The 26,030-nt window shown below is 40.0% G+C and overlaps 1 protein-coding gene across 5 annotated transcripts in view; it reads left to right on the forward strand.

The window, feature by feature from the left end:
• LOC147153433 (beta-1,3-galactosyltransferase 1-like) overlaps window positions 1-26,030 on the forward strand; it is a 66,961-nt gene that overhangs the window by 11,610 nt on the left and 29,321 nt on the right. For 2 of the 5 annotated variants that reach the window (XM_086029703.1, XM_086029705.1), the window contains exon 1: window positions 5,273-5,582. The exons of 1 other annotated variant lie outside the window; for it this stretch is intronic. The gene's annotated coding sequence lies outside the window, so the exon portion shown is untranslated. Of the gene's footprint in view, window positions 1-5,272; window positions 5,583-18,401; window positions 18,453-26,030 lie in introns of those variants that run through there. 2 more of the 5 variants (XM_086029702.1, XM_086029701.1) reach the window with 2 other exon arrangements.

A 26,030-nucleotide genomic window follows, 5' to 3' on the forward strand; every position in this document is an offset into this window, starting at 1 on the left:
AAGCAGCTTGCCTTCTGCATTTCACAGGCTGGAATGGTTGACATTTTTTTGCTTTAAAGCAGGATTGTCCAAACTTTTTGCAAAGAGGGCCGGATTTGGTGAGGTGAAAATGTGCGTGGGACAGCCAGTCAGCTTCAAGTTGCTTAATTTTCTCACTGCATTTGTTACCAGTCACCTTGTCGTAGTTTGCATTTTTTGTCTGGTAGTGACTCTTGATATTGAATTTGGTGCTTATCTTCTGTCATTTTATTGGAAGAATTGGACCTAAAAATTCACTTCTTTCCTACTTTCTATATTTTTCTTTTTTATCAATTGTTCTGCCATGGGGTGAGTCTAATAAGACAGCCATTTTCAATTTCAAGTATTTCTGAGTGATTGATGCATGTGCATGGATGAATGTGTGTTTGTTTTTGCTCAATCATACCAGATAAGTACACGAGAAATTCCAGCAAAAGGGGGAGAATAAAACAACAACTCTTGTCTTCCCCTCGAGCAATCAAGATGGCCTTTTGAATGAAGTAAAACACTTTGGAGGTCTAATAATCATTTCTTGGGATGCGTTTGTTCTCTAACATTAGGATGTTTGTTTTTCTCATTTGTGTAAACCAGATTCGCCACCAGCAATCATCTTTCTTTGTGGGGAATTTTGTGAATATTTTGTGATCTGTTTTTAACCCTGGCATTGCACTGAAATACAGTAGCTGTTAAGAAATAGAGTTATTTTTATTTTATTTTTTTTACTTTGCAGCAAATACTCTATGGTCTGACAAAGATAAATGGCTTGTCTCAAGGTCTATTGGTAAAAATCTCTTGGTGCTTCAGTTACTTTAGAATTGTCTATTTTAGTGTACTGTCCTTATGGGAAAAATAATGTAACAGGATTGTGCTAAGGGTTGTTCTGTTGAGATGTGCCACGTGTCTTCTTCAATATAAAGTCCATGCATTTTTCAGGATGTGGTTGATTACATCCTCTGGATGACTTTTCATATTTAATCAGCCTTAGGCATTATGGGTTTTACTTGCGCACCAGTGGCCATTAATATTCAGTATATCTACATGGCACACATGCTTTTGTTTCATGTTTTTATTTTGCAGTAATCAAATCCAATACTGCGTAATGGTATCGCTGGCCATTACATGTATTTTTTTTTACCATATACATACCCCAAACCCAATGAAGTTGGGGTGTTACAGAATACAACGATTTACAAATCCGTTTTTCAATTTATATTCCATTGAATACATTACAAAGACAAGATATTTCATGTTAAAAGTGATAAACATTTTTTTCCAAAATATTCACTAGGGTTGTAACGATTAACTCACCTCGATTAACTCCCTTTTGATTTTCAGTTCTCCATTCAATTCGATTTTTGAAAATCGCTGCAATGCTGCCACGCTTGTCTCTGTGCGCTAGTGTGGCGCTGTAGCCATCCACAAACGCAATACGTGATGACGTCGCGCACAAATGTGTCAGAATAGGGCTGTCACGAACGATTATTTAGCTAGTCGACTATTCACCAACAGTAGTCGCGATTAGTTGACTAATCGGCTCATATGTAAATCACACAACTTAATCACACAAGAAAGCAGTTGCTCTTTTATGACCATCTATATCTTACAGTTAGATTTCTTTAAGGTATGTACAAATGAACAATGAAGACAGAATTAAGATGACAGTTCATCTTGTAATTCAACTTGTATTAAACTTTGCAGCTTTTACCAGTATTCCTGACTTGTTTATTAATGATGGAGTTATTGAAATTGAATGTGAAACTGTGGCCTTATTTTTTTCGCTGTTTAGTGCATTTTAAAATGTAACAAAAACTATCTAATGTGCTGAGTTGCACTAATAATATGAAACTACCTATAAATACTAAAGTAACCTTTTTTAACTTTTCTTGGCACCAATCCTTTTTTTAAATGTAGAATGGAGTGAAATCACATGAGTAAAGTTATCGAAATGCACTGTGCTAAAGAAAACTGTGCTATTTTGTTTTAGTTAACCTTAATCCAAAACGTTTTGTTTAGCTTCTCTAGTATGCATAACATAATCTACACAATCAAAATGTGGTACACACAACAAAAATATAAACACAACACTTTTTTATTCGCTCCCATTTTTTGAGATGAACTCAAAGGTCTAAACAAATTTTTCCACTTACACAACATCATTTTTCAACATTTCTCTCAAATATTGTTCACAAACCAGTCTAAATCTGTGATAGTAAGCACTTCTCTTTTGCAAAAGGTGTGTCATATCAAGATGCTGATTAGACGCCATTATTAGTGCACAGGTGTGCCTTAGACTTTCCTTACACTGTTGTCCAACATGACATGTGACACCTTTTCTGATTTTTCTAATAGTGTTACATTTTATCGAGACCTGCATTGGACTACAAGAAATGCATGAGGACAATTTACCAAATGAAAAATAGAAGACGTAAATGTGCTACCTCTATTAACATTCTCTCTCCAACATTTAACAAGACCACACATGCAACTGTAGCTAAGTCAAAAATGATTAGCCTTACTGTGAAACTGTTCACATGTGTTCATTTATTTATATTTTGTTTTTTTTGGTTTTGTTTGGGGGGCTATAATATATATTTTAAAGAAAGAAATGTCATTGGGCTTTCACAATGACATTTTTGCAGAGAAAGTGTTTGAGCCAGTTTGGAATGCAGCATAGTCCCGTGTGAATTAAAGGAATGGTTCCATGTCTGCTTTAATCCGAGCCAAGAAAAACCCTGCAGAGGAATGGTTAATTAAACATTATGAGTGCAAATGTCTTTTTGGACGTCTTTATTAGGGAATCTTGGCCATATCATTTGCACTGATGACAAGTTTAAACGAGCTTGTCCAAAAATGTTTAACTCTTATTGGCATTAAATCAGATTCACCTGATTTATTGAAGTGACAACTACCAACCAAATGACAATCAACCTGAAAACTATTTTTCCCTTGCAAGATGTTTTTAATTGCCATAAAAGCTCTAGGAAAAAAATGTATCTGCATTTGAATGACTGGTTCAATTCTTTCAATTCTTAACGCATTTAGGTACTGCCCTATTTTCTGCATTAAATGTGTTTTGCTATATATTTTCTTAATTGTATTACCTGAATTGTTGTATTGCCCTGCGATTGGCTGGCAACCAATTCAGGGTGTCCCCCGCCTACTGCCCGAAGACAGCTGGGATAGGCTCCGGTACGCCCCGCGACCCTTGTGAGGAGAAGCGGTATCGATAATGGATGGATGGATGAATTGTTGTATGCGTGGAGTGGTTTTGATAGCAAATGAGTTTCCCCAACTGAGGGATCAGTATGTAGTCTTTCTTTGGTCCAAGATGCAAATCGCTGTCACCTACAACTCAAATTCAACTAAGAAATAACGTCATTAAAATGAAAGGAAGGGACAACTTACTGAGATCTCAGTGACCTACAAACGCGCAAACATTTACACATCGTCCCCGTGCTTTCTATGGGCAGTTTGTTTGTCTTTCACGCAAAAGGTGATACATGACAGACCGCGGGGATCACTTCCCTTGTGAACGTGCCCTAAAGCTGCCTCACAGTTGGCAAATACTTGCTAGTCTTTTATTACAGAGTCCTGCTCGCTCTCATCAGCAGTCACTCAGGGGAGCGCCGGATGCAAAGGTGGATGCTCAGCGAGTTATTGGAAAGCTAATCTCTTCCTGGGAGGCCTTTTCAACCCGGTGGACAGCTGAGAGTGGAAAAGGCAATAAGCCATGTAGGACAGCAGCTGATGATAAACCTGAGTGAGGAGGCTGGAGGAGGCGAGGCTGTCAGTTTGGCAGACCTCTCCGTAACAAATGTCCATATGTTTTGCTGAGTTGAGGAAGAATTGCTGTGACACTAATAGGAGCATGTTTTAATTCTTATAGCCTTACTTTTATTGTCAGGTGGCTCTGGCCCTCTGTCATGGTAATGGGGGCAGGGAGCAGGGCTCTTGGGGTAACCTACCTGGCTGCTGGTGAATTCAATCTAATATCGCACCAAGTAGCGATAACAGTTCCGAATCGTGATTTTTAGACAGCAAAAATACTTTGGCACTAGCATTTTTAAGTGCCAGTATTTGGAAAAAAAATGTAGCAAAAGCACTCCATGTGGTAGGTAAATTTGGTGCAAAGGTAACTTGTACTTGTACCAAGGATATTTGCTTTAATTTTGTATTAGTCTTTGTATTAGTGCCATTTGGATAACTCCAATTCTGTGTCGCAAGGAGGTTGCCATGCCCAGTGTGCCATGCAGTGTCCAAATGGCACTAATACAAAGACAGCAAGTCAGAAGTCGCGGGACCACTATGAAACCACCGTGTAGCAAAAGATGTACTGGCCCAGTACAAATGTATCCACTGAAATCAATGAAGCCATTTTACCGCACTGCACATACTGTGTTCTCGACGAGTCAGGTTAAAGCCTTCCAATGAAGAATGGCTTCAACAAGATAAATACCAGAGCTGGCCATTTTACTAAAACTTTGCAGTCCGTTTATCGCCTTACGCCTACAGCCGGGGTACCCTTCGGCTGTCCGTTTATCCGCCACTTTTGAACAACATTCTGTTCGGAGACTCATGACGTTATTCAAATGTGCTGTTCAGTGAATCGGTCAAGCCTTGTGAGCAGAGCTCACCCGAATAGCACGACGCATTCAGCTCAAGGATGACCAAACATCGGCAAATAAAATGTTAAAGTGCTCGTTAAGGTTTGTCTCAAAACAGTTTACCTTAACTACTATATCGTGTTGCATTTTATCCAAAGGTCCTTGTTGATGTCGAAATCCAAAGTTAACTTGCCATGACTACTTCCGGTGACAGAGCGTCCTCTTCTTGGTCGTCTTTAAAGTAGAGAGAAGAAGACGCCGCCAACGACGAAGAAGAAGAAGCAGCAGTAATCACGGCTCAGATTCAGAAAACAGGTCAGCCGTGATATATAGAAATGGCTAAAATCGAGTGCATTTTGCTGCTTAACTTATATTCCACGAAGGCAAAATTAATCAGCTATGCCGTGTTTCAACTAGTGGGCCTGCTGGGAACATATTCTTGAAAAAAATATGTTTGGGTTGATTTCTGCTTTAAAACATTTAGTTATTGGGGGTGTGCGCGTGTGTGTGTGTGTGTGTGTGACAGCGGGCTTAAGGTGGGCTTTACGCAGTATCAACATGGTTGTAGCAAAAGTAGCAAAATAGCAAAATGGTTATGTGACATTGGGACGACTCCCTCTTCCTATTTGCAATTCTCATTTCCTGTCAAGACATCAATTGCTATGGTAACACCCGGACCCTATTTTCGTTCCCGGCGCAAGTGTAGCCCAAAGCGCAGTGGGTGGAGTTTTCTTTCTTGTGGTATTTTGCTAGACTTTGCGCCGGTAAAAATGGGTGTGACTGGGCGTTTGCACCTTTGAGCGCTATTGTGGATGGAACGTAGTGTTTTCCCAGCCAATCCTCGTGGCATTCCTCATTTTGCATCAAAATCAGGGCGGTATGGAGTTCATGCTGAAGTAAGCCGTGCTTGACATGTGGAAACAGAAATTAGACTCGCTGAAGTCCGTGCATGATTGGCAGGTAAACAGCAATATTTCCCTTTTTGGATGATGTAGGCGCCGTGTGTATAACGTGTAATTGGAGATCGCCTTGCACCTCCCGATGGTGCGTCCATGTGTGACTTGTGCTGGCACGGAAATGAAGTTACATCATTTGCAGAATGGAGAATGGAATCCCATTGATTTAATGATGTATTCTAACACAGGTGACCAGATGGAGAACTGATTGGAATTAAGTAAAATAGCTCAGTGATTTCACTCTTATCATAACTCTTGATATGTCCGCTTTTATAGATTGTTAGAAAGCCCACGTTGTTTAAACACCGTACTGTATTTGTAGTGAGTAACGTTTAATGCATTGATGGAGTTTTTTTTCACTCGGAATATGAAATGTCCTACTGTGAGAGCGGTCTATGAATGCACCTCATGTCTGGAAGCTAATGTAGTAATTGTAGAGACCAAAAAGTAACTTGCATTCATCTGGTGATGTCTGAATAAATATTGCGATTGAAATATTTATGCAAGTTTTCCTTTTTCTGATGTACGTTTACAATATTCTTGTGGACTCTGTATTTATGAGTTGCTGTAACATACTCTTTTAAAAAAAAAAAGTCACTGGCACTTAGAAGCATTTACAAGCACTCGCATACGCAGATTTAGTCACGGCAACAGGGAGCATGCCTCTATCACTCGGTGATTAAACCATTACTAACACTATTGCGAACCATGAATGTTTAATCCAGTTCAAGTCAGTTTTAAAGCACTTAAAACGGATTTCAATGCAACGACTTCCGTCAAAGTGATGTGTCTGGTCTGCGGTTTTATTTCAGCCTCGCTCGTGTGTTTCACAGTAGTAGGAAAGTATTTGTCAATTGATGATTTTCATTTGTGCACCATAGAATTGCACACAGTGCAATACTGTTTACGACTATTCTTGTGTAGCACTTCAAGAAGCTGTTTTGCACAGCTGAATTTGTTGTTGGGAGATGAGAGACGGAGTCACACTTGTCTACTGCTTCCCACTAAAAGCAAAGAAGTGTGTTTGATTTGCTTTTAGAGGTGGACTGCTATGAATATTGAAACTCGTGGAAAGCTCCCATGTTTGGTCCAATTTGCGGAAACGTTGCAGTGATGGGACGAAATTGCAAGCTTGTGCCTAGTTTGTAGGGATTGGTTGAATTTGTGTGAATTGTTGCTATTGCAACAATGTGAATTCTAGAGGGGCTGAATAATAAACATTGTCTCATATGTACTCTATATGCTGAGGATAAAGCATACGTAGGTGTAATATTTCAATTAACCCATCATTGAATACATTTCCCAGAAAGAGAAGCACGCATGAAATTTGTATTCATGCATTGAACTTTCTTTACTAAAGCATTGACAAAAATTCATTTTCTGAGTCATTGCAAAACAATTACTTGCATTTAGTATTGATCACTTGATCACGGTGTAGTGCTTCCTTCGCTGACTCCCATCCAGGCAACATAGGTTCAGTTCAAGTTTGGTTCACAAAGTAATAAAAGGCCAATTGAAAATAGGAACGTTAAGATTGTGGAATACCATGTCTCCTACAAATAACGACAACAGTTCCATTGTAGCATCAGAAATGAATATGAAAAATAACAATTAATTGATAGTGTTTTCGATTAATGTCCCATTCTTAATTACAACATTATTGACTGAAGATGCATGAATTAGGCATGAATGACTTGACGAACGGAATGACACTCTTCAAATCATTCAGTCATGTCATTAGCTGCTCTCTAATCCCAACTCATTCATTTTTTAGTCGTGACAGAAGTGGTAAATGGCGAGTCATCTACACACAAATTCATGCACGTGTCGCAGATTTTGCATTTGGGATGTTGTTTGGTGAGTTTTGTGTGTGTGCACATTCCCTCAGTACCTCGTTAGTCATCAGGCTCATGAGCACATGCTCAGTTTTCATAACAGTGATGCGTCAACCACCTGGAGGGCTAGATGCCTGGGTGGCATTTTGACGTGCTGTTTGCAGCTGACGGGTTCAGCATAATCACTTCTCGCCTCCCTTGAAATTTCCTTATAAGCCTTTCGATGAATGTCAATCTGGATTTGCCTTCAGCAAGCAAGTACTGTGTTGACACAAATGCAGTTCTGTCTTGTAATAATGATTTTTAAAATCTCCCTTGATGTCTGTCACTCACTTTAGCGCGATGTGTCCTGCAGGACTGAAGGCCTGATTTACTAAGGTCACCGAAGGCAGCTGAGAGACTCCAGCATAACCGCGATCCTACTGAAGATTAGCTCCTCACAGATCTTTTATTTGTACTCACAGCGAAATAATTAAAACACAAATTATTACTGTTATGGATATTAATTGTTAATCACGCATATGTGTTTTTGACAGCTATCTTACTCCATATAATACTTTTCTTTTTTTTTATATCCTTTTATGGCACTGCTTTCTTGAATTTTGATGACAGTGCTTGTCCAAATAGTCTTAATGTTGTTGCCGGTCAGTATTTATGTTAGATATATATCATCAACATTGATTGATGATGTGGCATTTTTATGACAATGCACTTGTAGTTAAGGCGTACTTCTTGATATCCAAACATTACATGAGTGCAAAGCCATACAGCTCGCCTTTCATCTTCCTATTTTGACAGCATGGCACCTCTGATTTCCTGCCGCTTTCAAAACCCTTTAGGTCAAAATCAATCTGAATTTCCAAAAATGAGCTCAACTTGGCTGCTGTACAGCCGAACATTTTTCAAGCAACACCTTGTACTGGCAGGCACTGGAGTAACAGAATATACTGTATAACATGCAAGCATAGCCAGCCAGCTTGACTGCAGGTCCTACTTTTGATGTTGTATTGTGGACTGGGGCACAGTCTGGCTGGAACTTCTCCCAAACTGTTGCCACACAGTTGGAAGCATGGCACTGAAAAAACAATTATGATGGAATTGAGAGTGAGAACGAGAACAGCATTTGCTTCTGACTGATGTTCTCAATACTTTTGTTCATGCCGCCACCGCCTCCCTCTTCTTCCCTGGCACAAAAATAAGAACACTGGCAGGTTTTGTTTCTGCGCCTTAGGCTTTGCCATATTTACTCTTTCTACAAAATACTGACCAGGCCTAAACAAAGAAAACAAAAAAACCTCTCAGGTCAAATGCAGCTATAATCCAACTGATCCAGACCAATTGATCCCACAAAATCAAATCCTGTCACATTAGGTTGAGCCATATGACTTTGCTTTAGAGCAGCACAGTGAGTGCACTGCAGTAGCTGCAGCCTTTCAAATTCTTGGCATTCATCTCAAACTCTGTGTTTTTTTGCTGCTGAAGGTTTAATTCGGTTATACATTCATGAATGTATTGCTCCTGTAGAGAAATGTTCAATGTGACGTTGAGTTTTGTGGACACAGCGCACAAACAGAAATGGTGTGTGCTAAGCATTGGGGAATGAGTCAGCTCGACTGTGAGCGCTTGCTTCCCACACATCCTCTTATTTTCTCACCCCGTAAAGTGGATCTTGCTGGCTTTGCTCCTGCTTTGTCCTCACACTTGTCCCTGTGTCCAAACCTGTCTTAACTTTTCTTTCTGACTGCCGTGCGATAGCAGTTGTTCCCCCTGCCCCCACCCACACATCCACATTTAACCTATCATTAAAGATGAGGAAAATGATGAAGAAACGCTCATCTTAGGCTCTAGTCACAAGGCACTGTTGAAACGATATTAATTGATAATGATGGCAGAGATGGTCATGACAATGATAATGATGATGATGATGATGATGATGAGACACTGTGAAGGCCTCTGCTCTCCTTGCAGTGAAGCTATCAACAATTTCATATTGAGGGAGTGTGAGAAAGCGTGACACGGGAAGCAGCAGGATTAATGCAAATTGTTGTCACTTAATCCATTTTTCACAGAATAGAATCAAGCATGCCTTGACATTTTTTCAAAGGACGTATCAGATTAAATGAGATTCAGATTGTCCTCTTTCAGTCTGTTGATTGGTGATATCTTCATCCTGCCTACATACACCTGGTGGAACATGGAAAGTACATTACAAACTGTAGCATAAAGAACTGAAGTGGCCTAACAGGACAAACTGTGATTGCTTATTAAATGCATCCCAGGATTTTTTTCCCCCCATATAATCTACCAGGTTTCTGCAACTCTTGCTCTAGAATGGCAACAATATTCAAAGTCGACACTCATTTATCAGCAGCAACTTGATCAACCATTCATCGATCAAAGGCTGAGTCATGTAGGTTTGCCCTGGTGTTGTTATTTGTGTCACACCCTGAACTAGCTGTTGTCCGGTTTTGAAGCTATTTATTTCCCCGCTTTGTGAGTGGATTTGCTGGAAGAGAAATGATCACTTTGAAATAAACACACCTTCCTGTACAGGTAGCTCCTCTCTGACTGTTGTGAGGTTTCTTCAGCAACCACTGGTTGCTTTCTTTTGTTTCTCAGAAGATGAAAGTCACAGTTGTTGAGCATTGCTCCGAGAAATGCTTCCCAAGCATTTCCATGCCCTGTTACAGAACTCCGTACAAAATCTCAAGTGATGATTAACAAGTTACTTCATCAAATGTTTTGGATTTTGCTGTAAAGATTTTAGGGTTATTGTGTGACATTAATGGATCATCATTTTGGAGTCTGAAGAGGGATGCACATTGAAGTACAAACATTGATGAATCACATATTTGCGCTTCAAACGTGAGCACTCATAATTTAAGCACCAATTTGTGTGTGTGCACTGGTAGTGAATAAGGCCCATTGGCTCTCCTGCAAAAAAAAAAAAAAAACACATACAAGCAACAACAACAAATGATGGTGGTTACATAGATGGCGATATGTTTGAACATGGAGATGAAACACAGTCAATCACGTGATTTCAAGTGTTTTCCTTTGAATTTTGTTAGTGTACACTTACACAATGTGAGTGGATTGACTCTTTGCAAATTGATGTTTTACCACAAGCGTTGGCCTTTAACGTCTCCTTCTCTCATATGCACTTTCTGACCTGTGGCAGCAGTTCACCGGAGGATGTTACAGAACATACTGTCCTTGCTTGCAACATTAACCTCCAACAGTTTGCCCGCGGCAACGAGGGAGCCAATCAACACGCACAGCTCGGCAATCCCCATTGTCTCTTTCCTCTCAGACTGTGGCACAAGAAAATTAACACCCTGCGCAATTGTGATGGTTGCCATCAAGGGGCGTATGATTGTAATTGAACATGTAATAAAAGCAAAGGCGCAGAATAGGTCTCAGGTGGTAGAGTGGTCGACTCTCAACCCAAAGGTTGTGGGTTTGATACTGAGCCTTGAGAACCAAGTGTCCTTGAGAACGCTCCTGAAAACACAGTTTCTTCTGATGATGCGTCATCAATAAGTGAATGAGGAGACAGCATTAAAGCGCTTTGAGTATTTTGAAGATCGAAAAGCATAAACCAAGCGAAAGCCCATTTACCATATTATAGTTTATGTTCCGAATGAAAGGTGTTGCAATTCTTTCAGGACGGGTATTTATCTGATTTGTTTGTTCGTATTTATTTTTGGAGTAATAATGACAACCATAATCATGATGGGCACTTTAATCATGATGTGAAATTGTAGTACGTTTTATACATGCGTGAAGTTGGCCCCCCCACCCCACGCAAAAATAGCGGGTAATAGTTTGTTGCGTTTGCGCTTTGTTTGTGCCCGTTTGTGCCGTTAAAATTTTCGAGCACAAACGAATGGCACCATTTCCGACCCATTTGCGTACAAATGGCGGGCTGGGTGACGTCATCGCTCGAAATTAAAAAGTGGAATATCTCTAAAACCGTTGCAGCTCCATCGGAATGTTTGACAGCACAAAAGAGCACAAATGCGGCACAAACACATGTTACCATTTCGGGTCGAAGATGGGGGGCTGGGTGAACTGTAGATGACCTAAACAAGAATCGCTAATAACAGCAAAACGGTAGCGGCACAAACGAAAATTTTAACGGCGCAAACGAAGCACAAACGTAACAAACTATTTCCCCCTATTTTTACGTGGGGTGGGGGGCCAACTTCACGCACGTCCGTTACATGTCTATTACATGTAAATATGGATTCACATTCCTCACACTTCAATGCATCCTCGAGGCATAATTGGATTGATCATTTCATTTTCTTTTTTATTCTTATTTTGCTCATTTAATGTCTTAACCCCATCAACGCGGCAGTATAATTAGTTGCATCTGATTATGCTACAATTTGTGCCTCTCAGTCTCGCAATTGCAACTATTATCCGTTCACAGTGAGGAATGAGCCCCAAGTGCAGACTAATTGTGTCGCTTTAAGTGGAAGGAAAAGCCAGCACTGATTAAAAGGGGTGCCGAGGGCGGCAGGTGGTGCCTTTGTGACTGAGGCTCGGCTTTGGGTGACTGTTAGGATGCCTGCTAGGACGCAAGAACGAGACATGCTGCAAGACTTCATTTGTTGGAATGAGTGTGCAGCGTAGGTAAAGGGAGCTCAGAACTTTTCCCCAAATTACGACAGCACCGCTGAAGAGTGGGCGAGGGATGTAGGCTGGAAGGCAGTCAGTGGAGCAGAGATGCGTCAATGGGATCAAAGGTGTACTCTGTCATGCTTTGACAGGCTCACAGGGGTGGCAAAGGCTACTTCAGAAAAAGAAAATCAATGACAGTGCAGACAGTTATAACAAAACCAAAGAAAAGGTAGTCCCTTTACATGTGACTCTGCCTCTGGATATTCCTCTTGATCGTTTGGTCCCTGCGTCGTGTCCTCCATTCTATTTATTTTCCATTTACTCTTAGAAAGTTTGTGGCCCCTCAGCTCAAAACATTTTAAATTCATTATCTGACATTTTTCATTCTGCGAGTCTCTGGTAGCGCACCTTTGATGTTGCCTGGTCAACCAGACGCTGCTTGTAAATGGAATTAGCTGAACGCTGAGCAGGGTCTTCAACGCTTTATTAGCAAATTCTTTCTATGCTGATTCATACTTGGAGTTGTGACCAGTTGGCTGATCACATCATTAGTTTTCTTGCATGCGTCACAGGCAAGATGTCAAATGCTTTTCACAATTACAGTCATTGGCCCAAACTAGAAGTATAATTAGTCGTTGTTTTCCTGCCCGGACTTAAACATAGGTAATCATCCTGTCCCTCGGCAGCAATAAGGCGTAAGTATGCTGCCGCGCGGCATTGCTTCCAGCGCAAAAAATATGACATTTGGCTGCTGAAGAATGACTAGAGAGTGTCTCACTCATCAAACATGATTATATGAGCTCAGAGGTCACTGAGACGATCCAACCTATTTATTTGCATTGAGTGCAGCTGCTGGCTCATAGTGCCAGGAGGGGGAAGAAACGGGGCATTCCTCAATTGCGCATGTCATATAGCCTAATAGATTTCAAAATAGTGAATAAATGACAGGGCAATAGGAATGCCAGTTTGATGGGGATTGGCAAACGACCTTGAGAATTAGGAAAACTTCCATGTTAGAGTGATTCCACAAGGCCAATAAAATGGCTCAATCTAGGCAATCCTGAATAGGCTATGTTGATAGATTAACTGTGTGGACTTACTTTTAATTAGATACATAACTCTTTTCATCTCTTTCAGAACTATTTACCAGATAATGTTTTGCAGGGTACACGCATCTACTGTACTGTGACCTTTCCGTACATAGTGGCCATGCCCAAGACACTGTGCCCCAATTCGTCACTGTGTGTCTCACCAACTTAAAAAAAACAATGGGTAGTATATTGACCTCAGTTTATAGAGACTATTGTTCAAATTTGGAAATGACATACTTAACTGCTCAGCCCGTTTGAACTCTCTCTATTACGAACAAAAAGACTAACACACAGGAAGTCATATGTTATGAAAAGGAATGACTAAGAGGCATCTAAGTAAATTATTCCAACATTTTCGCCTCTGTGCTCTACTTGCACTGCCATTCCAAGTTAAATTCCTTATCAGTCTTGTACCCAGGACCAATCAATTATCTACTTAAGCCAACTTGACGAAAACGATTCTGGCAACATTGTACTAACAGTGTTGCCAAAGCGCTTAAAATTTGTTGGAGCATGGTCATAAACTTGCATCATATCAGATGCCTTCTAATTACTATGCAAACTCAATTTAAGAGACTAATAGGGAGCAGCAGCCATCCATTAGAGCCGATTGTCAGTTAAATTGAAGTACTTTTTTCGTGGCCTAAAAATGGCCAGTACATGAACTGATTGTATATAAAGATTTTTAAAAAGCTGGGAACTGTTTGAAAAGTGGGCGGCACGGTGGGTGACTGGTTAGCATGTCCGCCTCACAGTGCAGAGGTCGTGGGTTTGATACCAGCACCGCCCTTCTGTGAAGTTTGCATGTTCTCCCCGTGCCTGTGTGGGTTTTCTCTGGGTACTCCGGTTTCCTCCCACATTCCAAAAACATGCGTGGTAGGTTAATTGGACACTCTAAATTGTCCCTAGGTATGATTGTGTGCGCTGTTGGTTGTTTGTCTTTGTGTGCCCTGGATGTCAAATACGGCTCTTCACTTTGATATTTTTTATTTTTTACTATGTTTACAATTTCTTGCAGCCACTCGGGTGTTGTAAACGAGATGTTTTGTTTCAAGTGTTTATTGAAGAATTGCACAGGTATGCAGTTGAACAGTTTCAATGTTGCTTATGACGAATCTGCGCACAGGAAAGACGAAATTACTGGACTGGCATTGCCCTAACGGCACAGCTGGAATGGGGAGCCAGTTAATCTGGAAGCCAGTTGAACCGTAACGCTGGCTAGCATTAGCGCTTCTTGACTACAATTAGCCCCACTGTACACTACTGTGCCTCATTAATTAATGGTAAACTGAGATGTGCGTGCTTATGTGCTGACTTTCAGCAATCATATACAATCAATCATTAAATCAGCCTTTTATCAGCTGAAAAATATATCCAGACTGAAGGGTTGCATGCTGCAAGCTGACCAGGAGAAACTTATCCATGCTTTCATCTCCAGTAGACTTGATTATTGTAACGGTCTTCTTACTGGTCTCCCTCAAAAGAGCATCAAACAGCTGCAGCTCATTCAGAACGCTGCAGCTCGGGTTCTTACCAGAACAAAGAGATCGGGACATATTACTCCAGTCCTTAAGGCTTTACACTGGCTCCCAATTAGGTGTAGAATAGATTTTAAAATTTTGCTACTGGTCTATAAATCACTGAACAGTTTGGGTCCTGAATACATGAATGAAATGCTGATTGAATATAAACCCTGTAGGGCTCTGAGATCTGCAGCCTTGGTCAGTTAGTGGAACTGAGAGTTCAAGGTAAACATGGTGAAGCTGCATTTAGCTGTTACGCTGCACGCAAATGGAATAAACTGCCAATAGAAGTGAAGTCAGCCCCGAGTGTAAATGCTTTTAAATCCAGGTTAAAAACTTTGCTTTTTTTCTCATACCTTTTGATTAAGGTCGTGTAGACAATTTTAAATCTTTCTTATTTATTTTTTTAATTCTTTTATATATTTTAGAAACCCATTTTTATTTCTTTACTTTTACTTTTAAATGTTTTTAAAGTTTTCTGCTAATGCGCTTAAATGTTGTAGTTTTGTTGGTTGCTTTTGTTTTCTCTACTTGGCTTTTGAAATGTTGTTAACTGTTGTGTTTGTAAATGCTCGTAGGTGCTGTCCTCGCTTGTGTGAAGCACATTGAGTAGCCTTGTGTATGAAATGTGCTATATAAATAAAACTGCCTTGCCTTGCCTTATGTACCGACGGGACACATGAGAAGCAAACTGAAACAGACGAACCGAAACGACCAGTTTTTCAATCGCCATTCCACCCCAAGTGAGCATGCGTTCGCGTGAGTGCCGACTCCTGTAACGGGCGAGCAACGTGGCTGGCAGGAGAGGAGAAAAGCAGCGCGAATGAACGTTGATGCTGGATGTAAACAAACATGCATGTAATTGACCATTTATCGAGTATGACGGAAAGACAATCATTTCCATTTTATTCATTAAACAATATGTATTATCATGATAGAACTAACTTTGAGCATTGCATGATTATTGCTGCTGCAATAATCGCGTTTTGGTGGTATACAAATATGAAGAATGAATGAATGGTGATAGAAGTGCATGGTAATATATGATTTCACAAAAAAACTGTTGGAAAACGCACAAAAACTACTAACGCTTGTACACTTGCACCGTGAACCTATATTGTGAGTCTTACTGCTATACTGGTAGCTTTCCAAAGATAATACTTATCATACTTTGAGATTGATACCATGATAAAACGAACCTGTGATACCATGATAAAACGAACCTGTAAGATATAGATATTGTGACCTTATTGATATAGAGGTAAGACTTATTGTAACCACACAGGAATGGAAGTGATTATTCACATTCTGATCATTAGCATACCGACAAGCGGGCATTATATTTCCCAGCATCTGAGAAATGACTTTAATTGAGAACACGGGCATGCATGATTCCACAACAAGGTACGTGTTTGAGGTCTGAATTAGCATCCACGGGCAGAATAGTTGCAATGCTACCGTAGCTTGTTTGTAATATACCAATGAGTATGTCTGTGCATCTGTCAAATAAGCTAATTTGCCAGGTGACTGCTCATCAGCTGCCTCCTTAGAGAGACAGCGTGTGGGCTCACAGGCGTGTGCGCTCTTGCATGCATGCGTTTGTGTGAGCTGGACGTGCTGCCGCTCTCAGAACACATTCCGCTATGTGAGTAGCTTGTTAATGGAAGTGTGTGATTACTCTGGATTTGAGCCGACATCTTGATGTGTCTGAGCTCCGATCAGGTGACTGACTCAACGGGGCTGAGGCATGTCACTCAAGCTGGAGGGCATGAAGGTCTTTCCAATTATCCAGAGGGTGCTGCTCTCTTCCTATTAGCAGGAAAGTCACTGGGCTCCAGTCTGACTTGAACTTCTTTCCTCACTTTCTCGTAACATTATCACTGGCGCTGTCGTGGATGCATACAAAAGTCCATCTCAACTACACTATATAGACCAAAGTATTTGTAACACCATTATGCCCAGAAAAAAAAAGAAAGAAGAAATAATACATTTCTCTATGGCTACCTTGCTGTTTGACTCGAATACAAACATCAGCGCGATGATTCTATTCAATTACCAATAATCGGTGCCTCAAGTCGCACATCATTTCAACATCACTCACATCAAAAACTGTCATGGCACAACACACTCAGTTGCAATGAAGTGAGTGATGAGCTAAGTTCTGAAATTGAAACATTCTGTGCTGTATGTGTTAATTTGACTTGATGATTCAGAGTCTGATGTTATCTGAATTAGTACCAAAAGGTGAGCTAAAATAGAGCCTCAGCCCCCGCGTTCGAAGCATTTTAATCGAGTGAGAAACTCAATTTGATATGAGAGAATTAGATTTGACCTTATCAAGGCATAAGTGAGTCTTGAAGTGCATTCATCAATACATACTTCCTCCTTGATATGTATATTGCCCTAGATAACAGTGCCTAAAGCATACTGATGCATTACAGCAGCTAACACACAAAAAACATCCCGTCTTGTATATACATCAAGAAAAATCCAACTTTCATTGAAGGTTTTATACTGTTTACATTTGTTACTGTCCGACAACATCCAAGCACGACCACAATTTTGACACAATTATGATGTGATTGTCCAAATTTCCCTTCAAGTGTTTTAGCACAACCATGCCTAAACGATCTATGACATTCATTCTATCAAGGCTTTAACAAGTATCTCCAATTGCCAACCTTTAGTGTGCAACAAATACGTACTTCTTTTTCAGGCAGGGCTGCCTTAATTTACCACTTTAAAAGATTCAAGACATTGTGAGCATTTGCTTTTACACTTAACTGTTGGACTAGGGATGCAATTTATTGAGCAAATGACAGACAATGATAATTAACGCTAGTCAAACGTCAATGGGTAAATTATCCAATGAAATTATGTGTGTGACTGTCAAAGACTTCACTGGTAGTGTCGTGGTCCACGCTGCTGCTTTGCATGCAGACGCTGTCGGTTCGATTCCTGATCAATGCACTCATTTCCAGCCATGACAAGTCCCCCGCTTGGATTAAAAGAAAAAAGGGTGATTTGCATCAGGAAAGGCATCCGGCATAAAAACTGTGCCGAACAAATCATATGAGTGGCTTGCTGTGGCCTCTCATGAGAAGGAAAAGCTGAAAGTATCTTCTTTTTCTGTAGTCGTTTCTCCATATCAAGAACACAGAGTACGGTCTCGTGAACATGGCGAGTATGGCCTTCCCGCGTACATACTCGAGAATGTACTTCCTAATAACACTAGTCTCTTTTGTAATTGGAATGGCTCTGTACTTGTGAACTTCTTGATGTATTACCGCAAGATGATAAAAGGGAGAAAAAAAATGTAAGTGAGTCCTTTCCTATGCTGTCATATTAGCCATTTTGACACAAAATGCATATTAGGATATTTTCCCAGGCAAGTCTTCACAAGTAACCAACCGATGCATCCTTGGTTTAAGCTAGCAGGCAAGAACAGCATCTGAGTATTCCATGCATTCTTACCTTATGCATACTTTCAATTGCAACAGGACGTGGGCCGCGACTAATGACATTTCACAAGAACATAAGAATTGACAAAAATGCCAAGAGATGGCTTTCTTCTTTTTCATTTTCTTATTTCTTATTCTGTGTAAAATGCCATTGAAGTGTTTTGATAAGATTCTAAACTTTGTGGAAAAGTTTTGAAAACTCATTTTCTGCTATTCCCCAACTATTTTTCTCTGATATTCGTTTTCGATGGGCTCCTTTGACATGCCTTTTTTTCTTTTTCCAGGGATAGGTAGCAGGCATTATTATTGTGTTGGAAGAGAGCCAGCTGTGTCAGGTAGGATATGCTACACTAACTCCAGCTTCCTGTCAAATTGCTGCTCAGTCAGGGATGGAGCCTATTCCTGGGTCTAAATGGCCCTTCATTATAAGCAGTGCTCTCCCTGTTGAGAGAAATTTGAAATAAAAATTGTTGCCTATGAGGTACTCAGCTAAAATTTGGATGTATAATGACGCAAAGGCTTTGTCGCCTTTATTGCATGCACATCAATCTGAAGTATTTGTGGGATGATCATGTAAATGCTGAAAAAAACACAGCTGTTCATGTTCTTGAAGTGATCCTTAATATTAAGGTTACGATTGTTGTGATGTACTAATCAGTATTAGTGCTGGTAATTGATTAGTAATTGTAATTAGTAATTGATTTAATCGATAAATGCTTTTGATGGTGCCCATTTATACATTGCAAAGGCAGTCGTTTAGCTTTATACTGATCCACTGCAATGGTGTTACAAACTGATTCGATAAACTACACACAATATGAAGTATACAGTATATTATCCAAATGCTTTACACAGTGCACTGGGTTTTATTCCCATTAAGTCACAGTGTATCGCTTTTTAACCGACTGCTTCCGTTGGCTGTGACACAACAAGAGCGTTCAGAAATACACCAGACATTACCGTCAGAGAGGTTGTCATTGTAGAGGTGACATTGTAACATGGCAAGGCATGTGTAATGCCTTATGCTGTAAACAAGCTTATCTTCCTTGCCAAAAATGTTGAGCTTAAGTTACTAGATAATGCCATTTTCGTTGACATCGCTTGGCTTTTGTGTACTTCAGTATCTCAAAGTCTACTTCTATCTCATGCACTGATTCGCTAGCTAACAGCCAATCAGACTGATCGCCATTTTACGTATTGCGATCAATGACTCATTCATTCAAATCATATTGAAAAAGCACAATGGCGCAAAAATCTCTTAATTCTTCAGAATTCTAAACCATGCTTTTGAGGTTTGTTCCTCCTTTTAAAATACTTACATCATGTAAGCATCTATTTCATAAAACTATGACTGTGCATCATAGAATAAGCAATGACTTCTCTTCCATGTTATTTGTTTGCTACACTTTTAAAACTGCTAGGCCATAAATATCCCAATTTTGGCCCAAAACTTAACCTAGGGTCAATTTGATCCAACTTTCTGGCTTGCTTGGTTGTACAAAAAAAACAGTATTTTGTAGGAGGGTTTTGTGGCAGGTGGATACAATTCTTGGTTAAAATTAGGTTGTTTTTGGCCAAAGATATGTATTTTTCTCTTGTACAAAACAACCCACAGTCGTGTCAAATTGACCCTAGTGGATGGATCCTTTTGATTAAGCTTAAAGCGGAGTCAACGCAAACTTATTTTTTCCAAGAATATGTTCCCACTAGTTGAAACACGGCATTCTGATAAACATTGCCTTTGTGGAATAAGAGTTACGCAGCAAAATCCACCCATTTTTAGCCATCTCAGGGGGGCCATTTTGTCATTTCTGTCGACTGAAAATGACATCCCAACTACTCAGGGCTCAGGTAACGACCAATCACGGCTCAGCTTCGGAAAACAGGTCAGCCGTGAGCACACGCACACACACAAAATACTGCTCCACTTTAATTTAATCTGTAATCAATGATGCTTCTTAAAGCGGAAGTCAACCCAAACATATTTTTTTCAAGAATATTTTCCCAGCAAGCCCACTAGTTGAAACATGGCATTCTGATTAATTTTGCCTTCGTGGAATATAAGTTAAGCAGCAAAATGCACTCGTTTTTAGCCATTTCTGAGAGCGGCAATTTTGTCTTCTGTCGACTGAAAATGACATCACAACTGCTCACAACGACCAATCACGGCTGACCTCTTTTCTGACTCTAAGACGTGATTGGTCGTTTGAGCAGTTGTGATATCATTTTCAGTCGACAGAAGACAACCTGGCCGCCCCCAGAGATGGCTAAACACGAGCGGATTAACACTTATTCCACAAACGCAATATTTATCCGAATGCCCTGTTTTAACTAGTGGGCTTGCATAGAACATATACTTGAAAAAAAAAAAAAAACGTTTGCGTTGGCTTCCCCTTTAACTATAAGAATCAAATTTTCTTTACATAAACATATTCTTTAGAGTTTGCATTCAGATCAATTGAATATTTATTCTTGAAATATGTAGTTAATATACACTGTAAACAACCTTTGGAAGAGTATGAAGGGGTCTAAGACTACTGCGTCCATGTGAAATTGGCAGAAAAATCCCAGATATCAAAATTTCCCCTAGGTGTGGGGGTGGCCAGAGAGTAATAGCTTTGCCACTGGCACCTTTTATTGATGTTTTGTTTACTGAATGGTTTTGTTGTTACATATAAAATATTCAAACTTTTTTATTATAATGTGTTAAGGTTTATGTTTACATTTTCTATTATATTAAGGCAAGGCAGCTTTAGTTATACAGTATAGCGCATTTCATACACAATGTAACTCAATGTGCTCTACATGATTAAAAGTACAGCATATAAAAACACTTAAAAACAAAGAACAGTACAGAGTACAGAAATAGAAGATCTTAATAAAACGACTAAAAGACTGTACAGTGCAACAAAATGGTTTTCAGAACATTGATTTCAAAAGTGCTTTAAAAGAGGTCATTCACTAGCATTAGAAGAAAGCAAGGTGTTTAACCTTGTCTCAAAAATAGTCACACTTTGAGCTGACTTCACTTCTGTTGGCAGCTTATTCCATTTGTGAGCAAGAGACAACCAAATGCTGCTTCACCATGTTTGCTTGAGTCTGCAGATTTCAAAGTCCTACTGGGTTTATATTCTGTTAGAATTTATTTCATGTATTCTGGACCTAAACCAGGGGTGGGCAGGTCCGGTCCTTGAGGGCCGGTATCCTGGATGTTTTGTTGAATCAGGTCTTTGGTCATTACCATTTGCTTTTACTTTCTATGGAAGGGGGAAAAATACAATTTGATCGGTTAAAATTGGAAATTGGACTTGAAAAAGAATTGGAGATTTTGTCATCGCCCAGCCCTAATCAGTATTGAAGTCCTATAGTTTCTTCATCTTTTACCTATTGACTCGGCAGCAGCTTTTCATCATGCGCTGCGTTCTTTGAAATGATTGATTGATTGATTGATTATTGGCCTGCTTGATTTTATTTGGTGATAGCACAGAAAAGCGAACATTAGCGTTTCTATGCATAAAGTCAAGTGTCATCTCCAAGGACAAAAACACAATAAAGCCTGAGGGCTTATTTCTATTGTGTTCCTCTGTTCATAAAAACATACAACATAAAACAAAGATGCGGAAGTGCAACATGAAATCAAAAATACAAATACAATTTGTATTTTTAAATTATTATTTGAGTTAAACATCATTCCACTGCTTCATCTCCTCTTCAGAGTTATTCTTTAGTGTCAAATATGTTAATATTACACTTTCTAGCATAGTTTTTTCTGCTCCTGTTGCTCTGGGTTGTTTTGCGCTGGGCTATTAATAGTGGATGTTGCCCCGGGCTGGTTTGCCTGTCTGTTTCCATTTACAAACACGATCAAAAGTAGTTCACCGCCGTGATCTGTTTTGAATTTCCTCATTGTAGTCTCAGACAAAAGCTAAAAGAGTAAAAAACAAAACAAAACGTGTAGGTACATTAAAACTGTTTATTTGGGCTTTTCTTAGTCAGTTCAAAATCCAGTCCAGGTTGTTTCATTTTTAAAAGTCCTTCAGTCATGTTGCAACCAGTGCAATGTTGGGGGGGGGATTTTATTATATTTTTTTGGCGTACGAGAATAAAGTGTAATTGCACATCCACTACAGTCTCTCTTCACCCGAGTGTCCAAAACATACAACCGCAAATCCGTTGACACGACCACAAAGTTGATCGTCAATCTGCGGCCTAGGGTGTCCTAGGGTGCCAAGTCAAGTCAAAGTCAAGTCAAATTTATTTTTAGAGCCCTTAATCAAAAGAAAGTCTCAAAGGGCCAAGTGCACATATGGACACCCTTATGTTTGGACATGGTGTTTGTTACGGACAATCCGTGGCGAGCACGGAATTCCAGTGACAGAACACCCCTCGGGTTCAGACCGGTGGGGCCGTTGCTCCCAATCACGCCCTTCCAGGTCTCACTGTCATTTCCCACGTCAGCATTGAAGTCCCCCAGCAGAACGGTGGAGTCACCCCATCTAAATACAACAATTCAAAAATGTAAATGTTTGAGTCGGAATTTCCATACCATTTTGCCTTTAATACAGCTGAAGTTATCTCATCAGGTTATATTTTTTACACCTCTAAACGTCCCCTGAAGTCTTCTGCCGATGGGGCGGAGACACTTTGAAAACCGCCCATCTATAGAACTAATTATAAACCAAACACATTTTTCTTCATGTGCATTCCTACATAATGTGCGCTTGCAATACTTGTACACTTATGAAAGTACTAGCAATTGCAGTTCTCTCCGAAATGGTGGCTTAATTGCTGGGAATCCAAATGCCAGTCTGATAGGCCATATATGAAATGAATTCAGGTACTTGCTAATGCAGCACAGCATCTAACAGCATGAATACTATGGTTGCCCGCAGGGCTGCTTGTCATACACTGTATGCTTCTCATACACATTTCATTCACACAATTATATTCTATATCATTTTATTCTAGTCTTGATTTCACATGTCTTCTATGCACACAGAAGAGTGCACAGTGCTAACCCAGTTTGGATGTGGGATGCTATGTGGTTCATGTCACAATTTTAGTTTAAGTGATCTCAAGGTACCTATATTTTATATTTCTAACATGGCGTGTATAATGACATTTGACAAATAAAGGCGATTTGGAGGTCACTCTTGCTTCCTCAGACTGCAGTGATGGGGCAGTGCATGCTGTTTGAGCTATTTGCATAGATAGCACCATAGTAATTCTTCAAGGACATTTCAAAGGGCGCTTTATCGTGTCCAGTGGCCAAATTTATTTTCTCAATGAATACATTCTGCAGTGAACTCATACATCTTCTCCATGAGTCATTATGTTATTGAATAGAGCAGTCATCCAGAATAAAATGCAAACACTGCTCTTAAATTGTCAAGCTCCATTTTTCCTGCGAGTAGCGAATGATGAGCAGCCAACGGCAGTGACGTATTGGCCTCCCTTTATCTGATGGCTATGATTCATTTCGGGGTATCGGGAAGTCTGTCCACATTCAAGATGAAACGTTTGGTTCCTCGTGGAAATTGTAGCCCTTTAGTCGATTTTTGCAGATGAATCACAGCCGAATTGAAGTGGGCCATTAAGAGCATAAACCTTGGCAAGTGGCCTCAGTGGCACATTCTTTGTAGTGCAGTGGGAGGTGAAGCGCTGATGAGTGGGGAACACTGTGTGCCTGTGGGCAGTTTGCATCCCACGTTTGCTGTATTTGCTGCTTGTATTTCCTTGTTTTTAACACGATAAAATCGAATGGCTTTCAGCATGTTGATAGAAAAGCTGACTTCTTTCAAAAGAAAGAGATTTATCTGCATGTGCGGTATATGATTGTGTAAATATTCAAAAATGACGGGTTTAAATGAAGCTGATTGGGATTTTAAATGGTGACCAACAGGATGGTCCTGATTAAAACTAAATTGTCAGAAGAACGTTGAGGACAGGCGCTGCTGTACTGATGCCTTTTGGTGAGTAAGTGCTTGTTGATTTATGGTGTGCACCAGCGCATCTAAGTGCTGTGTAGAATGAAATGCTCATAAATTCAAGCAGAATTATTTGTCTCAGCTGACATCTGAATCACCGCAGCCTTCCTCAAAGACTTTACCTGCCAGATTATGGCAGCTGATCTCCGGTCATACTGTGATCAACATGGCTGAAGATCACACGGAGATCAGCAAGTGGCAAATGCAAATGAGTTTTGTCCAACTGGGTTGGTATTGGATGATGTTTCTGCATCAGAGCAGCGTCAGCAAAACTGACACAAAGTATGATAACTGTAGTGCATTGTAAAAAAACAACTTAACCCGATAAATATAGGGTAACGATTTGCGTTGACTTTGATTGGATACATTTCATAACTATCTCAAACAAATAGCTATGAATCCATCCCTCAAACTGTTGTTGTGTTCTCCATGCCCTCATTTCTTCTCATCCTCTCCTTCCTGCCACAAACCCTATCAGGAGCCAGGGTTAGCCATCTTTGGATTTGATTGGCATTGATTTCCTGAACTTTGGTCCCAGATGTGTGGCCCAGTTGACACCAAAGCATGCAAAGATGGTTTTAAACTAGACTATGTGCAACCTCTGGAGAAATTGCGTGTGAATGTTAAAAATGCTGAATGCAAAAATTTGAACGCAAGTGTAATGATGACTGTGATATAATGTTGTGTGTTTTGATATACAGACATCAATTATTAAATAAAAGTTCTCAAGGTTGGATTCAAACAGGGGCTTACCACACAAGAATGTAGTGTTGTATTGTATTGTCTTTACCACTGCACTACCAAAGACTTGCTTGGTAACTGTTGTTATAGCAGAGACTATTTGTTTCAATCACATTGAATGCATCGCTAAAATACTTTGTTTGATATGAAATTATACTTAATGTATACCAATATATATATAATCACAATAGTAAAACCCTGTTGCAGTTAGAATTTTGTTTGTTGACATATTGATATTGTACAGTTGGAGGTGGAATTTGAAGCAGGAACCTGTTGGTCAGTGATTAAGCCACACTACCAAGTGAGCTAAACTCAGGTTAACACCGTTTGTGGTAATGTTCAGTTGTATTGAAGGGTATAATTTATGAATATGAATTACAGTACACAGAATGAAATACAACAATTACAATAACTCCAAAAGTGACTCTTTCATGGAAATAAACAAAAAATATATATCGCAACAAAACACTTGTGAGTATCACATGTGCAGCCCTATTCTCAAGACTCTCGAATTTTAACTCTGTGCTGCATGGACACATAAACCTTAATATGAACTTCTGAGTGTTGATTTACTGTAGCTTTCAAGCTGAAATAACTTTCTATGCATTCTGATTGCTCTACACCTTTTTTCTGATCAAGCTATTCAGTCATGATTTGCTGTACATATTTTTGGGGCTAAATTGGTCTCCCCCCCCGAACTTTAAAGTTACTATTGTAAAATCTAGAATATCTGTCATGAAAAGCTGCCATTATTTATGTGAGGCCCCCAAAAAGTGTGAGGTTTAGCACGGACTCAGCAAGTGATCCATACATTGAGCCAGTCCCTTAACGACGGTGAGTTGATTACTCCACTTTTCACGCCCACCTACTTACTGTTATGACTCCTTCTTTCAGACTGACACTGAGCAGCAGCATCCACGCTGACCTTGTTTTGACTTTTGCATCCAAACGCTACTAGGGGGAAGTGCCTACAGCTGTCCACCTCTAAGATGCCACAGAAAGACGGCTACACACGAATAATGTCTCGTGCCAAAGCACACAAGTGTCCATCTGCAATGGGACACTGTTTCTGTGTCCCTTCTTCCCCATCGGAACTCCTTATCATCACAAGCGACATAATTTTGAGACAGTTCTGCCATTCAGCACGTCCACCTCCCTTCCTCTCCCTCCCCACCAATCACACCC

Source organism: Filicampus tigris, chromosome 1 (genome assembly GCF_054856515.1).
Source record: "Filicampus tigris isolate MCC_2025a chromosome 1, RoL_Ftig_1.0, whole genome shotgun sequence".
NCBI lineage: Eukaryota > Metazoa > Chordata > Actinopteri > Syngnathiformes > Syngnathidae > Filicampus > Filicampus tigris.